Source organism: Oryx dammah, unplaced genomic scaffold, assembly GCF_014754425.2.
Source record: "Oryx dammah isolate SB20612 unplaced genomic scaffold, SCBI_Odam_1.1 HiC_scaffold_21, whole genome shotgun sequence".
NCBI lineage: Eukaryota > Metazoa > Chordata > Mammalia > Artiodactyla > Bovidae > Oryx > Oryx dammah.
The window spans coordinates 30,446,123-30,463,854 of record NW_024070205.1 but is presented as its reverse complement, the minus strand read 5'-3'; the positions used below and the strand labels follow the sequence as shown (position 1 = coordinate 30,463,854).

General features: G+C 51.7%; 1 long non-coding RNA gene across 1 annotated transcript; it reads left to right on the top strand.

Annotated features, from left to right (window-relative positions):
* The first annotated feature begins 221 nt into the window (after window positions 1-221).
* LOC120880658 lies at window positions 222-12,144 on the top strand. The gene is made up of 3 exons (XR_005725078.1): window positions 222-236; window positions 2,485-2,487; window positions 12,064-12,144. It is a non-coding gene; the product is annotated as an uncharacterized LOC120880658 (long non-coding RNA).
* Window positions 12,145-17,732: the final 5,588 nt, after the last annotated feature.

The following is a 17,732-nucleotide window of genomic DNA, read 5'->3' as shown; positions in this document are numbered from 1 at the left end:
AAGTCGCTCAGTCGTGTCCGACTCTTTGCGACCCCAGGGACTGTAGCCTACCAGGCTCCTCTGCCCATGGGATTTTCCAGGCAATAGTACTGGAGTACATTGCCATTTCCTTCTCCAGGGGATCTTCCCAGACCAGGGATTGAACCCGGGTCTCCCACGTTGTAGCCAGACACTTTACCGTTTACTATTCTTTACCTTACTTTAAAATTGCAACCATAACTTTTTAAGATTTGTTTGTCACTTTTGGTCACATTGGGTCTCAATTGCTGCATGCGGGCTTCTGGCAGTTGTGGCAGGCAGGGCTGCCCTTCGTCATCATGCTCAGGCTTCTCATTGCATTGGCTTCTTTGGTTCTAGGGCACAGGCTCTAGGGTACAGGCTCTAGGGCACACAGACTTTGGTAGTTGTGGTGCACGGGTAAGTTGCTCCGAGGCTGTGAGATCTTCCCAGATCAGGAATCAGACCCATGTCCTGTGTATTGGCAGTGGATTCTTAACCATTACACCATCAGGGAATAGCCCCACTACCATAATTTTTAAAGAAGGGATAGTTATTAAATTTCTGTAAACATTTCAAACATTGATAAGGGAGTGCTCAGCCAGGAGATCAAACCAGATCAAACCAGTCAATTTAGGCTTGAAAGGAAATCAAGCCTAAATATTCATTAGAAGGACTGATGCTGAAGCTGAAGCTTCAATACTTTGGCCACTTGATGCAAAGAGCTGACTCATTGGAAAAGACCCTGATCCTGGGAAAGACTGAGGGCAGGAGGAGAAAGGGCAACAGAGAATGAGATGTTTGGATGGCATCACTGACTCAACGAGTTTGAGCAGACTCCAGGAAACAGTGATAAATAGGGAAGCCTGGCATGCTGCAGTCCATGGGGGTGCAAAGAGGCAGACACAACTTAGCAACTGAACAACAAACGGTGAAGGGAGAAAATTGCATTTCTTCTTGAAATACTTCTACTTTCAGATGAAACAAACCTCCTCCAATTATTTGTTAAATAACCCATATATGTTCAAGCTGGATTTAGAAAAGGAAGAGAAACCAGAGATCAAATTGCCAACATCCATTGGATTATCGAAAAAGCAAGAGAATTCCAGAAAAACATCTACTTATGCTTTATTGACTATACCAAAGCCTTTGACTGTGTGGATCACAACAAGCTGTGACAAATTCTTCAAGAGATGGGAATACCAGACCACCTTACCTGCCTCCTGAGAAATCTGTATGCAGGTCAAGAAGCAACAGTTAGAACTGGACATGGAAAAACAGACTGGTTCCAAACTGGGAAAGGAGTACATGAAGGCTGTATATTGTCACCCTTCTTATTTAACTTATATGCAGAGTGCATCATCCGAAATGCCGGGCTGGATGAAGCACAAGCTGGAATCAAGATTGCCAGGAGAAATATCAATAACCTCAGATATGCAGATGACACCACCCTTATGGGAGAAAGTGAAGAAGAAGAACCCTGATGAAAGTGAAAGAGGAGTAGAAAACGTCGGCTTAAAACTCAACATTCAGAAAACTAAGATCATGGCATCTGGTCCCACCACTTCATGGGAAATAGATGGGGAAACAATGGAAACAGTGACAGACCTTATTTTCTTGGGCTCCAAAATCACTGCAAATCGTGACTGCAGCCATGAAATTAAAAGACGCTTTCTCCTTGGGAGAAAAGCTATGACCAGCGTGGACACCATATTAAAAAGCAGAGACATACTTTGCCAACAAAGGTCTGTCTAGTCAGAGCTATGGTTTTTCCAGTAGTTGTGTATGGATGTGAGAATTGGACTATAAAGAAAGCTGAGTGCCGAAGAATTGATGCTTTTGACCTGTGGTATTGGAGAAGACTCTTGAGTGTAGCTTGGACTGCAAGGAAATCCAACCAGTCAATCCTAAAGGAAATCAGTCCTGAATATTCATTGGAAGGACTGATGCTGAAGCAGAAACTCCAATATTTTGGCCACCTGATGGGAAGAAGTGACTCATTGGAAAAGACCCTGATGCTGGGAAAGATTGAAGGCGGGAAGAAAAGGGAACGACAGAGGATGAGATGGTTGGATGGGATCACTGACTGGATGGACATGAGTTTAAGCAAGCTCTGGAAGTTGGTGATGGAGAGGGAAGCCTGGTGTGCTGCAGTCCATGGGGTCACGAAGAGTCGGACACAACTAAGCGACTGAACTGAACTGAACTGAGCCCATATAATCCCAATAAATTAAACTGATAAATATAGAAAAATCTTCAAATTAAAATAGCCTCTTCAAATTAAAATACTGTTCACACTTAGTGAAGTTGGCCTATGTCATTCAACTTAAAATTACAAACCTGAATCAATTATTTATAGCTTTAATGTAGAAGCACAAGGCTAGTCTGTTGGGTAACTGAATATCCCAGATTCTCCTAAATATTGCAAGTATTTAATATACCAAAAAGTAATTATTTCTAAATTTAACGATAAACCACTGTGAGTAGTTTGTCTGTACTGTCGTCTCCTTGCTGGATTCCTGCTCTCCAAGGGATCAGGGATGGTTACTCACCAGGGAATCATGACTTGCCCACTCCCAAGTGACCTTTCTCATGATCCGAGTGGCTGAGCTTTTTATAGACGCCCCATGGCAGGCTTCAGTCCTAAAAAGGGTTGGAATCAGAGACCAGGCCCACGGGTTTAAGTCCAGCCATCACTCAGCACCCTTGGGGAAGCCAGCCACTCCTGCTCAGCCCAGGACTGACTGTGCTCCTGGAATCCAGTAGGTCAAGACCAGCAGAGCCCTGCAGAGCGGGGGTCAACCAAGCCCTCATGTGATACAGCCAAGAAAGAAACAGCTGTTGTAAGCCACTGAGATGCTGGGCTGGGCTGCTCCCGGAGCCAGAACGACCAGTGCACCTTTGCTGCCCCTCTGGGGACACAGAAGCACCTTCTGAGCTGGAGCAATGGACCCTGGACACTGTCACGTCGTCCCTCACAGACCCTGGATGCCATTGTCACGCCCTTCAGCCATGTCACAGCCTCTCACCCAGCCCTTGCCCCGGGAGCAGGACCCCAGCTCCCACGGGAAATAAAACCGTTCTAGATTCTGCCACCTCCCTTGGCTTCAGACCCTGCTGACATAGCTACATCCAGCGTCTCCATATAATCATGTCATTGCTGGGCACAGGCACTCCTGGCTGCACTAAGCTTCACAGGCACCGCGGGTTTTTATACAAACTGAAGGTTGATGGCTTCCCTGCACCAAGCAAGTCTATCAACATCCTTTTTCCAACAGCGTTAGCTCATGTGGTGTCTCTGAGTCACATTTTGGGAATTCTTAAAACACTTCAAACTTTTTCATTATTATTATATTTGTTGTGTGATCTTTGATGTTACTATTGCAATCGTTTAGTATTTTTCAGCAATAAAATATTTTTTGGTTAAGGTACGTATGTTGTTTTTTAGACATAATGCTATTGCGCATTTAGTAGGTGACAGTGTGATACAAACGTAAATTTTATACATACTAGGAAACCAAAAACTTCACATGACTTGCTTTACTGCAATAGTTGCTCTATTGCCATGGTCTGGAACCAAACCCACAATATCCCAAGGTTCCTGTTGTTCGGTCTCTAAATTGTGTTGAGTCTTTGTGACCCCATGGGCTATAGCACGCCAGACTTCTCTGTCTTACACCATCTCCCGGAGTTTGCTCAAACTCACGTCCATTGAGTCAGTGATGCCATCCAACCATCTCATCCTCTGCCACCCCCTTTTTCTTCGGCCTTCAGTCTTTCCCAGCATCAGGGTCTTTTCTCATGAGTCGGCGCTTCTCTTCAAGTATTGGAGCTTCAGCCTCAGCATCAGTCCTTTCAATGAATATTCAGAGTTGATTTCCTTTAGGATTGACTGGTTTGACCTCCTTGCAGTCCAAGGGACTCTCAAGAGTCTTCTCCAGTACACATTTCAAAAGCAGCAATTCTTCTGTGCCTGAAGTCAGTTCCAAACTCACCCTTTGCAACATCTCCCAGGTGAGTTTGGCAGCATGTCAGTAAGTCCTGTAGGTCAGGGGGATGGTTCTGATGAAAGGTACCTGTAAGAGGCTTTGTTCCAGAGTGACTTTTGGGGACATACCAAACATTTAGCCTATTAAAGGTTCTGAGAATTCTTGCAGTGAGAAAGCACGTCTAATTGTATTTGAGCCTGTATTCACCGTGTTACATTGTTTTCATGTAACCCCTGTTGATGACTGATCGTTTGTTCACAATTATCTGCTCCCCCTCCTTTCCCAAGCCCTCCATGGGCAGAGCTTGTCCATCCTCCTGACTTGGGTACTTCACTGAGGGAGGTGGAGCGCACGTGCAGTCAGCCTGCAGTGCCCACAGAATGTGACCAAGAAATAAGCCGCTGTTGTGAGTGTCCGAGATGCTGGGAGTGTCCATGCTGCAGCCTGAGCTGACAGATGCAGAAAGCGGAACCTGAATGATGGCCGTGGCAGCATCTCAGCACTGGCTCTGGAGGAGGGAAAGCTTGTGGGAGGCTGCAGAGCTGTGACCATGCCACAGCGTAGACAAGCGACATCTAAAACATATGCCAGGAACAACCAGGGGGGAGGTCTGCTCCCAGCGCACATGTGGCCCCGGGGAAGAGGCTCAGAAGCGGATCTTTGGCACTGAGTTGTCCTTGACCAGCTACATCTGATCAGAAGCACCACAAGAAGGTCTGTTCACAGGAGGGGGAAAGGGGCATCCAGAAATTCTGGGGTCAAAGATGCAACTCCTCTCGGATAAAAGCAAAAGATTTCAGATGAAGACCCAGCCTGGGGACAAAGACCAGGTCAGGGAACAGGGTTCCCACTGTCTGTAAAGACCAGTGATGGGACGGAGGGGCTCTTAGCAGAAACCATGGTGAAGAGGACACATCTGGAGAAGACCATTGTTATTGTTTAGTCTCTGAGTCGTGTCCGACTCTTTGTGACCCCATGGACTGCAGCACGCCAGACTTCCCTGGGGAAGACTGAGCTGGGCTCAACTCTGCTCAACCTGACCTTCTCTTTCCAGATCCCAGGCTGAGATGTAGCCTCCATCCGGGCGATGATGATCTTGTGTGCAGTGCGGTGTGCAGGATAATGACCTCCCAAACACACCCACCTCTTGATGCCTGGAATCTATGTAGAGTGACCTTACAGGAATTTTGCCGATGGGACGGATTATTATCCTGGATTATACAAGTGAGTCCAGGGTCATCATGAGGGTCTCCAGGGACCAGGAGCGTCCAAGTCAAAGAGAACAAATGACAGTGGAGCAGCGTCCAGGGAGGAGAAGATGCTGGGCTGCTGATGGTGAGGATAGAGGAGGGGCCACAAGTTGAGGGATGTGGGTGCCTCTAGAAGCTGGAAGAGGCAAGAAACAGATGCTGCTCGGAGATTCCAAGAGGAGCTGCCCTGCCCACACCTTGATTTTGGCCCATTTGGGACCCCTGACCTCCAGAACTATAAGAGAAGAAATTTTGATTGGGCTGTTGTTTCCCTGGAGGAGGAAATGGCAACCCACTCCAGTATTCTCGCCTAGAGAATCCATGGACAGAGGAGCCTGGAGGGCTACTGTCCAAGAGTTCGCAAAGAGTCGGACACGACTGAAGCAACTTAGCACAGTCACTAAGTCATGTCCTACTCCCTGCAGTCCCACAGTCTGTAGCCTGCTAGGTTCATCTGTCCACGGGATTCTCCAGGCAAGAATACTGGAGTGGGTTGCCATTTCCTTCTCCAGGGGATCTTCCCGACCCAGGGATCAAACCCGCATCTCCTGCATTGGCAAGTGGATTCTTTACCACTGAGTTGGGTTATGTGCCTGCCAATGCAATAAAAGACAAGAGTTCGATCCCTGGGTCAGGAAGATCCCCTGAAGGACGGCACGGCAACTCACTCCAGTATTCTTGTCTGGAGAGTCCCATGGACAGCGGAACCTGGCAGGCTACAGTCCATGGGTTCTCGTAAAGAGTCAGTCAGACACGACTGAAGTGACTTAGCACTTAACCCAGCTGAATCATGCCACCATATTTGTGACAATGTTTTTGCAGGAACCGACAGAAGGGGAAAGGGATTGATGGCTTATGGGTGAATGGTGTTGGACTCGTGGTCTCAGAAGGAGAAAATTTCACTTCAGGACCAAAGACTGCTTCAGTCACTCAGAGCTTCATGTTGCAAAAGTTTCATTAAAGTGGAAAGGGACAGAGAAAATTTCTGACATAGATACCAGAAGGGGGCAGAGAGTGAGTGCCCCCCTCGCCAGTTTTATCAAGGCCTTATATACTTTTTCAATTGGTTACTAACAATAGAAAAGTCTTACCAGACCCACTCCCCCAACATACATTTGAAGATAACAGGATTAGTCAGAAGATTCTTAAGAAAAAGAAACAGGTCCTCAAGCAAGATATATTGTTGTTCTATAATCATTAGTACAGAGCTTAAGGAAAAACATACCCTTGAGCAAGATGCATCGCTTGGTTGTGCAGCTGGTTAGCTCTGGGCTCAAAGGAAGTTAGCCTTAGAAGAAATAGATTGTTGCCATAACAACTCAGAGCTTAAGGAAAAAACGTTCTTATGTGACTAAGATGAAGAATGTAGGAAAAAAAAGGTTTGTCCCTTTCTCCTCCTTGAGGACCCCTGACTCCTTATCAACCTACCTAAGAATTAACTCTCTCAGGATGAGGAGCAAAGCACATCCTGTTTCAGCTCCTCCTGATGGAGCCACAAGGCATGTGTGCTCACATCCCATTTTACAAAGTTTGTCATGTGGCCACATGTGATGTCTCTGGGAAAGGAAGCCACTCCCTCCCTGGGAAGCAGATGCGGTGGGAGGGAGCAAGCAGCAGTGGGGAAAGACCACCGCCTATCGCAACACCTGGTCACAAGCACCTGCTTCCCTGACGCCTGCAAATGTCCCACAAGGTCCCCTCAGTCCTGGCCTCCTGCTTCAAACCCCAGACCTCGTGGAGGGACTGTGTCTGGACCAAGGATCCCCTGGCCTGAAGATCTCCCATTAAACAGATCAGCTCAGTTCAGTTCAGTTCAGTCGCTCAGTCGTGTCCGACTCTTTGTGACCCCATGAATCACAGCATGCCAGGCCTCCCTGTCCATCACCAACTCCTGGAGTTCACCCAAACTCATGTCCATCGAGTCGGTGATGACATCCAGGCATCTCATCCTCTGTTGTCCCCTTCTCCTCCTGCCCCCAATCCCTCCCAGCATCAGGGTATTTTCCAATGAGTCAACTCTTCACATGAGGTAGCCAAAGTATTGGAGTTTCAGCTTCAGCATCAGTCCTCCCAATGGACACCCAGGACTGATCTCCTTTAGGATGGACTGGTTAGATCTCCTTGCAGTCCAAGGGACTCTCAAGAGTCTTCTGCAACACCACAGTTCAAAAGCATCAATTCTTCACAGTCCAACTCTTACATCCATGCATGATCACTGGAAAAACCATAGCCTTGACTAGATGGACCTTTGCTGGCAAAGTAATGTCTCTGCTTTTTAATATGCTATCTAGGTTGGTCATAACTTTCCTTCCAAGGAGTAACCATCTTTTAATTTCATGGCTGCAGTCACAATTTGCAGTGATTTGGGGGCCCAAGAAAATAAGGTCTGTCACTGTTCCCATTGTTTCCCCATCTATTTCCCATGAAGCGATGGGACCAGATGCCATGATCTTCGTTTTCTGAATGTTGAGCTTTAAGCCAACTTTTTCACTCTCCTCTTTCATTTTCATCAAGAGGCTCTTTAGCTCTTCTTCACTTTCTGCCATAAGGGTGGTGTCATCTGCATATCTGAGGTTATTGATATTTCTCTTGGCAATCTTGATTCCAGCTTGTGCTTCTTCCAGCCCAGCATTTATCATGATGCACTCTGCATATAAGTTAAATAAGCAGGGTGACAATATACAGCCTTGATGTACTCCTTTTCCTATTTGGAACCAGTCTGTTGTTCCATGTCCAGTTCTAACTGTTGCTTCCTGACCTGCATATAGGTTTCTCAAGAGGCAGGTCAGGTGGTCTGGTATTCCCATCTCTTTCAGAATTTTCCATAGTTTATTGTGATCCACACAGTTAAAGGCTTTGGCATAGTTAATAAAGCAGAAATCAGTGATCTTCAAACCTGACCCAGTGCAGCTGCCAAGCCTGAGCCCCATGGTCCAGGCTCCTGCTTCCACCCCACAGAGAGACCCTCTTGTTTTTATTGTCTTCCCAGGTCCATCTAGTCAAAGCTATGGTTTTTCCAGTAGTCATGCATGGATATGAGAGTTGGACCATAAAAAAGGTTGAGTGCTGAAAAATTCATGCTTTTAAGCTGTGGTGTGGAGAAGACTCTTGAGATTCCCTTGGATTGCAAGGAGATCAAACCAGTTAATCCTAAAGGAAATCAGTCCTGAATATTCATTGGAAGGACTGATGCGGAAGCTGAAGCTCCAATCCTTTGGCCACCTGATGAGAAGAACTTACTCATTGGAAAAGACCTTGATGCTAGGAAAGATTGAGGGCAGGAGAAGGGGCTGGCAGAGGATGAGATGGTTGGATGGCATCACCGACTCAATGGACATGAGTTTGAGTAAGCTCCAGAATATAGTGAAGGACAGAGAAGCCTGGCCTGCTTCAGTCCATAGGGTCCCAAGGAGTCTGACACAACTGAACAACAACAGATCACATCTGCAAGACCTCAGGGAAGGCCACCTCTATGGTGGCCAAAGCGCCCTCTGTTCTTGTTTCCTGCCTGGAGAGTGGGGCCCCTTGACACCCTGCAGACCAAGAGGCTCATCAGGGGCAGCAAACGGAGGCCCCAAGTTCTGGGGGCAACAGTGTCCCCACACCACACCCCACCAACAGCTGAGTGCCTTTTATGTACTAGGAGTGGTGAGGGGGGGTCCCCTCTCCAGAGGACCAGCCCCTCTTTGGTGAGGCTGGGGGAGCCCACAGGGCACCAAGAGGGGAGCTGAACTTCTCTTTCTGGGAGCTGATATGGCCCTGCTTCCCAGCTCTGGAGTTTCCACCAGCATTGAGGCCCAGAGCTAGAACGGCGGCGGCGGCAGTAGCAGAGCCTCAGCTGCACCTACAGGGATGGCCCAGAGCCTCCCCCATCACTGGTTCCCTGAGGGAAGAAGCTTCTTGTCAACCTTGGCCCCTATCCGCATTCAAAGCCTCAGCACGTCTGTTCCCTGGTGGCTTAAACGGGACTTGACTTTCTCACAGTCTGGAGCCTGGGAGTCTAAGCGAGACCCAGGTGTTTGCACGGCTGGTTCCCGTGGAGGCTGTGAGGAAGAATCTTGTCCAAGCCTCTCCCCAGCTTCCAAGGCTTCTGGCAACCCTCAGCGTTCTGTTCTGTGGCTTGGAAATGCATCACCCTGATTCTGTTCCTCCATGTTCACGTGATGCCCCCCATGTGTGTCTAGGTCCAAATTTACCCCTTTTTACAAGGACAGTCCTATGGGACTGGGGCCCACCCTAACAACCTCCTTTTCACTCACTTACCTCCAACAAGATCTTATCTACAAATACAGACAGATGCTGAGGTGGTGGGGAGGGTGAGTATGACTCCAGAACATTTTTTAGGAGGACGTGACTCCACCATTACACTCAGTGAACAGTTCTCCTTAACGACTCTCTCGTCCCCCCACCCACCCCTTTGTCCTGGTGGCTGGAGAGAACAGCACTTCCTGCGGGGGTGTCCTAACATCCCCGCTGCCCAGAGCCTCCCCGTCAGGACCACACGAGTGAGTCCCAGCATCTTCACCTCACACGCTCCAAGGAAGCGCCCAACAGCCTCTGACAGCATGGACTCTGAAGCTGCAGAACACCCACATGGGCAGCCAGCCCCATCCACATGCCCAGCCCAGCACTTGCAGGGTCCACGCCCACATGGTCCACCATCCTGTACACTGGCCAGCCTTGCAATTCCTTCCACATCCCTCTGGGGCAGTGCTGAGCCCACCCCAGACAATAGGGAGGTGCCCCAGGAGAGAGGGGTGTCCAGCAGGTACGGCCTCAGCTGAGATCTCCTGAGATCTCCGGTGGCAGAGGAGGGGCCTGTGCTCCTCTGCAGAGTGGGGCCCTGCTTCTGCTGCCAGGAGGACCAGGGGCCTCGGATCAAGAGCCTCCAGCACACCTACAGCATGTCCTCAACCCAGGTCTCTGGGCTATCTGGACCTATCTGTTCCTCTGCTATCAGGACCTTCCCTGTCAAAGGAAACCCTCGAAGGCCGAGCACCCAGCCACCATTGCAGCCCTGCTGCCCATCATTAGGCTGCTTTCAGCAGAGCCTGCCCACAGCTTCCAGGGGACCGGGCAAGATGGCATCTCTCCCCTCCCACAGCCCTGCCGTCTGTCAGCACCCCAAGCCCACTGTCTTCTCTCCCTGAGGCTTTCAGCACAGGACAGGGAGGCCGTCAGCCACATCCCTCACCGACCCTGTTATACTCGCTCAGGTCGTGGTCACGGTTACTGCACACCCAGCATCTCGCCTTCCACTGCACCTGGACCCCAGGTGAGAGCCTTAGCCACAGGAAGGGGCTGCAGTGTGGTGGTATCACCACCCCACTCCCCAGCGAGCCCCAGACCAATAAAGGGTCGGTTCTAACACCCCCTCCTGAGGGTCTGCAGTCCAGGACCACCTTGGTCTGGGCCCCAAAGAAAAAGCAGCCTAATAGTGAGGCTCTGCAGCTGTTACCTCACCTGGGAGCAGTGGTGAGGGCAGTGGGGTGGGCGGTCACCTGGCCAGGCCCCCGTGTACCTCACCCATGAGACCCCATGGACTGCAGCAGGCCAGGCTTCCCTGTCTTTCACCATCTCCTGCAGCTTGCTCAAACTCATGTCCATTGAGTTGGTGAGATGGCCATCTCAGCTCCCCTGACCCTGGGAGTGTCCATTTCCACAGACTCTGGGCACCACTCTGCAGGAGGCCCTCCAGTACCAGGAGGGGTCAGAGCCCACACCTCTGTGGCTGGGGAAAGAGCAGGTGTGGCCGGAGGGTCTGCACAGAGCATGCAAGCATCTGAAGCAGCAGGTGCAGAACCCAGAGGCTGGAGCCAGAGTGACCCCCCGACAGGGTCATCGCTGACAGGGCCACACAGAAAGCTGCATCACTGCTAGTCAGCCCCAGACAGTGCTCAGGTGATGCCCGGGCAGGCAGCGTTAGGTGGCCTGGCAGTAAAGAATTTGCTGGCCAATACAGGAGACGTGGGTTCAGTCCCTGGGTCAGAAAGATCCCCTGTAGAAGGGCATGGCAACCCACTCCAGTATTCTTGCCTGGAGAATCCCCATGGACAGAGGCGACCGGAGGGCTACAGTCTAGGGGGTCACAAAGTATAGAACACGACTGAGCAACTAAACAAGAAGAAAAAGAAGAGGAAGGAAAGCCAGTCACTTCCAGAGTCACAATCTGGCGTGGGGAAAAGCCTCTGAATCAGTGAAAGGTGGTTCTAAGCCAACAGGAAACATCAGCCACGTGACCAGAGTCAGAATTAACGCAAAGAAACTCGTGGTTCTCTTACGGGCAAACAAACACCTGAAGCTACAGTGGAAGAGAACGTCTGTAAAATGCAACAGGAAAAGATTAAGTAGCTGAGGGTGATTCAGAAACATGCAACATCTAGATGAAATTGGCCAGGCTTTCTGAACTAATCAATACAACTAATAAAAATCCCCTAACTCAGCTGGTAAAGAATCCGCCTGCAATGCAGGAGACCTGTGTTCAATCCCTGGATTGGGAATATCCCCCAGAGAAAGGAAAGGCTACCCACTCCAGTATTCTAGCCTAGAGAATTCCTTGGTCTGTATAGTCCATGGGGTTGCAAAGAACCAGACACAACTGAGCAACTTTCACTCACTGTACAGCACAGGGAACTATATTTAATATCTTGTGATAACCTACAATGGAAAAGAATCTGGAAAAGAACAGATACATATATGTGTATAAATGAATCACTTTGCTGTACACTGAAACTAACACAACATTGTAAATCAGCTCTATTCCAATACAAAAAAAATCTCAGTCCCCCTAAAATGCCATGCAAGTTTTTACTGGAACCAATCTAAAGATTTCTTTAATGTGGACCAGTTTTAAAGTCCTTACTGAATTTGTTAAATATTGCTCCTGTTTTATGCTTTGAGTTTTTGGCTGCAAGGCATGTGGGACCTTATCTCCCTGACCAGGAATCAAACCTGCATCCCCCTGCCCTGGACCACTGGACCAATAGGGAAATCCCGGAATCAATCAGATTTTAAAGTCCACCTGGAAAGGAAAACATGGAAGAATGCCCAAATCTCGCCTACTCTGTGGTCTTTTGAACTAACGATGGTTTACATACTTTTTAATGGCTGGAAAATATTTTTTAAAATAAGCAATAATTTGTGACTCAGGGAAATAATGAGATTTGGTGTCAGTGTCCAGTTTTACCAGCACAGCCCATCCACCAAGTGTTGGCTGTCTGTGGCCACCTCTGTGCCCCAGTGGCAGAGTCAAGTTGTTGGATGGAGACTTGACCCATGAAGCATAAACTCCTTACTATTGAGGCCGTACCTGCTCAGGACTAACATTCAGTCATTTTTGACCCCAGCTCCCCAGAATTCCCTGAGTCTTGCCACGTGCCAGGCTGTACCAGGGGCGAGGAAGACAGGGGTCCAGGGGAACCTCCCTGACCTGGTGAGCTGATCTTTCAGCTAGTGAGACAGACAGTACAATGCATGACTGGCTAGGTTCTGGGTGGGGCAGTGGGCAGTCTCTCTGAAGATGAGAATCTTAGCAGATTCCTAACAGAATGGCACAAGCAAGCCAAACCAGCACCTGGAGGGTGGGGACTTTGGGAGACAAGAGAGGCAGGTGCAAATGTCCTGAGGCAGGAACCCCCCTTGGAGAGTGGCAGTCAGAGAGGTGACCCAGGGCTCTCCGGACACCACAGCTACCCACTCACAGGGCTATTCTGTGGGGGAGGGGGCATAAGGCACCAGAAGCAGAGCAGAACAGAGCAGAGTGGGACCCACAACCGGACCTGGTGCTGGCCAAGGAGCTGCAGGTCCCCGCAGGAGCTGGTGCAAACCTGGAGAACATGGACTCTCCTCTTGACCAGATCCCAGACAGGCAGCCTCCTGGAGCCCCATCCTCCACTCGGCCTTGTCCTTGGGCCCTGCCTTCAGCCTGCCACACCCAGGAGGAGCAGGAAAGCTGCTGAGTCAGTCAGGGGAGAGCCACCCCCCAGTCTCAGGAGCAGATCACCATCCCTACCCAATCAAGCCTCTCCCCCCAATCCTGATCACCCTGGTCCGCCTTCAGCAAGAGCCCCCTCCCCTTGACAGCTGCCCTTCTAATTTCCATCCACTCACACCCTAGTCCTGCTCCTGGGCTGTAACCCCCTCATCCTGTTACAGGAGCCTGACTCCTCTCCCGGCTGCAGCAGCCCAGATTGAAGGTTTCCTTACTGTTTGTCAGAGGGATATTTTCTCTAATGGTGACCCCCACCCTGGTCACACCTGACCCCGCCAGATCCCTGGCTCTTCCTGTCCATCCTGAGAGCATAAACAAGAAGGAGGGGGCAGTGCCCTGGACAGGGCTTGTGGCCAGCCGAGGACTCTGGGCACCCCCCTCCAATGAGCTGCAATGCATCCAACGTGGTACCATGGTGCTGACTCCAAGAGGGCACCCCCTCCCGCTAGGAGGGCAGCTCAGCCCAACTCCATTAATCTAACGCTCACTCGCATGTCAAAGTGCACGGCAATTTCTTGTAAAAATGATCTGGCTGCTAATTAGGCTGTTTATAACTTGTTTCCCTGGTCGCTAATGATAATTAACATGCAAATTAGCTCGGGGAGGGGAGGCTCTGGGGCCCCTAGTTCATTACCACGTTAATTACTGTTTGCATACTTAAGCATCGCAGATATAAATGGCAGCATTTAGTGTAATGGGCAAGCTGATAATTATACCAACGACATTTTGAAAAGTCATTTCACTGTGTTATTTTTCTGTGTGATTAATGATTCCGTGCCTGGTTGATAAACTTGGTTAGTTGAAACCAGTGCAGGCTCTGTGCACAAACCAGCCAACGGACTCAGCCCATCAATCTCCCCCATTCCCTGATGGCTAAAAGCTTTGGATGAAGGCAAAAGGCAAAGGATAAAGTCGGGTGGCTTTGGAGAAGAGTGAACTTCCCAAACTTCTTGCTTTTCAGGAGCTGGTTCCTCAGAATCTGCTCTCACAGCCACAGCTGGTGTCTGGTTAAGGTGCCTAATTTGGGGAGCTCTGTGACACGAGGCCAGCTACCTCTCTGGGAGCCGGGCCTGGCCTTGCTCCTTCCTTCCTTCCTCCCCTCCCACCTGTCAGGTAGGTACCTGCTGGGCTGTGGCAACCCTGCCCTCCTGGAGCCAACATTCCAACAACAAAATCCAATAACAGACAAGTGGACAGTGCTGGGCAGTGAAGCAGGCAAGGGAACAAAGGGGAACAGGGAGTCACTTCAGATGAAGTGAGTCAGAGAAGGAAGTGAGGGGAGTGCAAAGGCCCTGGGGCAGGAACAGACTTGTAGAGAGGGAGAGAGGTACGGGGAGGCGGGGCGGGGGTGGGGGGAGGGCGGGCAGGCACAACAAGGGGACCAGCATGGCTTGGCTGAATGACCAGGGTACTGGGCAGGGCAGGTCCCATGGGCAGGAGGTGTGGGTTTAGGGGAGCCCCAAAAGTCTCCCTGATAGAAAAGGGGCCCCATCCCCAAAAGCCTAGGACCTCGACATCGCACAGCTGCTCCTTCCTAAACACAGGCTTCACCCACTCTAGTGCCCGGAAGGCAGAGGTGGCCTTGGCAAGTCGCAGCCACTGTAATTGAGATTAAGAGACAGGTGGGCAGTGGATAAGGGGATGCGCCTCCCCCACTGCATTATTGATGAAGAATGATGCACGGGACAGGTGTGGCCCCTGTGCCAGTCTGGGGGCTGCCAGGCCTTCGGGAAGCTCAGGACGAGGCCAGTGGAGGGAGGGGTCCAGGCCGGTGGGTCTCCCCCTTCCCCAGGCTCCGGGCTCCAGACTCCAGAGGAGTGCTCTGCCTACAGTTCCTGCCCACGGGTGGCAGGGATGAGAAGCTGAAATTTCATCTGGTGACAACCAGACTCTTACTTACCCTGGTCCCCGGGATCCTGCTGATGTTCCCCACCGTGTTCCCCACCAGTGCACTGGTGTACTTGGCTGCTACTCCACAGGTAAGCCTCTTGGGGCTGACGGAGGGGCTATACAGAGGGATGATGGTGCCCTGAACCTTGGCAGCTAGGGGGCTCTGGGTGGCTCACACACCCTGGGAGACCACCCTGGGGAGACCAGGATGCTGGGGACCACTGAGCCCAGAGAGATAACTAGAGCTGCTCCTAGGGAGAGAGGCAGTCACCCTGAGAACCCACAGTCACTTTTGGGGGCGTTGGGAGTAGTCACAAGCTGTTGCTAAGAGCTGTACTTTCTAACTGAGGTTGGCAGAGCCCTCAGGAGCCCGCCTTCCTAGCTGGTGCCTGGGGAGGAAGGGGCAGGTATGAGGGAGTCAGTAGGCTAGGGGTCCCCAGGGTAGCTCCCAGGGAGACAGGTGGGGGATGCCTGGCCCCTCCTCCCTAATGGCCAGGGGAGCACAAAACCAGCTTGCCTCCCGGGTTGTGTCAAGGCCCCCGCTTGGAGGCCCAGTGGTGGAGGCAGCCCACAGGCTTCAGGAGGCCCAGGCGTGGAGGCCCAGTCTCCCTGATGGCAGAGGAGGAGCAGCCTCCAATCCCGCTGTCCTCCGGGGGTCACAGGGGGGTCTGCAGGCAGGGCCACAGTAGGAGCAGGACATACCCAGCACCGCCTCATGATTTCTGGGCCCAGAGCTGGAATCAGGCCTGACCTTGGAGAGGCAGGTGTACAGGCAGGGAATGGACCAGCACCTGCTTCAGTGGAGCTGATGGGAAACCAATGCCCCCCGACCCCCGCCCAGTTCCTCTTAGAGGAACCCCGGGGGAGGGGCTCCTGAAAATTCAGATTGAGCTCTGGTTGGGCCCAGGGAGCTGGTCCCCAGGCAAGCAACTCCACTGCTCTGAGTCTTCCTACTAAAAGGGCCCGGAGCACTCATCACACCCCACCCCACACGAGGTAAAAGTCACACAAATCCAAGCTCAGTTGCAAAGCCATCACCACCCAACCACTTTCACCAACTCCTTCTATTTCCAACTTCTCTGCCGTGCCCCTGCTCACACCAAAGATGGTTCTGGAAATGAGGGCTCAGCGCTCTCTCCAGCTGGTGGCCTTCATCCCAGTCAGTGGTATGACTAGGATGTACCCAGAAAAGCAACCACATGCTAACACTGGGACCGAGACGGCGTCACCCGAGTCCCTCGGGGCAGCTGTCTCATGGCCATCTTGGGGAGCACAGGGAGTTCTGTGGGGGACTGGGCAGCACCCCTAAACCCGCCCAGGTCTGACCACATCCCCTGGGGCAGCTGGTGGACAGAGCCCGAGTCCTGTGGTGGGCAGTGATGATGCTGGGGGTTGCGGGCCCAGGGTTGACACCTGCTCTGTTCCTGGCTCTGCGGGGCATCCGCCCAAGAGTGCTCAGTTGGAGCCTCAGCACTTTCATCACAATGACACCCCACACACACCCTAAACCTGCGGAAGAGTCATACACTCCCCACAAAGATGTGGCCTGGCCTGTCAGGGTTTTGAGGGCCACAGTGGTGCGAAGGACAAGTGCCCAGAATCACCTCCCATTGGACGCCAGTCAGAAACAGTGAGAACCCGCTGATGCAGACAAGAAATGCCTTCCTTTTGAATTCAGTGGTCACACTGGCACCTAAAGCAACACGTTTCTGCATGCAGGATGACTGCTCCTGGTCCTGCCTCCCAAAGGTGCCCTGAGGTTACCTGTATCCAGATGAACTGCTCCCAGGTGGGGGCCACCATCACAGCTTCCGGCCCACCTAGATCACTGGGTTCATCTGGCCAGCGCCCAAGGGCCTGCAGGTACCACGCGCCAGGGCAGGGGCTCCGGGGACCCTTCGGGCTAATGTGATGGGGAATGTCAGGCAGCACTGCGCCTCCACGCCCCAGGCCCTTCCCACAGCCCTGCGACAGCCCTGCTCCATTACTGGCTCGCCTAATTAGGGTAATAAAATGAAAGTAATCAAAGTCACAGGAAATCTCTCCATAAGCTGTCACCACTGGGTCCCCACTCGCTCATTTGGGTGCCGTGCCTTTGTGAATGTCAAGGAGCTGAAGAGCAGGCCAGGAGCCGGACAGGCGGGCCAGGCCATGCTGACCACAGCTGCCTGACCCTTGTAGACCTAGAGCCCAGACTCTTCCCTGGGAGACCCCTATCAGGCTGGGGGGGGCCACTCCCCAGGGACCAGGACCCTGGGGAGGACATCCCTGTCCCACAGCACCCAGTGCCCGAGCGGTCACTCCACCTGGTCCCCTGAGCCCCACAAGGACAGGAATCAGGGAATCAGGGAACCTTGGCATGTTGAGTTAGGAGAGGCCCTCCCCCTAAACAGGACCACCCCTCCAGGGAGGTGCAACTCATCCACCTCCCCAGGGGCCCCACCAGGGCAGGGTTCAGCATCTCAGACCCAGGGCAACAGCCTCAGTCCAGCTCTGCCCTGCCCACCTCTGCTGCCTCCTCCCACCCGTCCCCCTCCCTACTGGGAGGGGGTCAACTCCTAAACATCAGCCGATGCTACCGGCCTTCCTCCACCACAGTCCAGGTGATCCTGGACC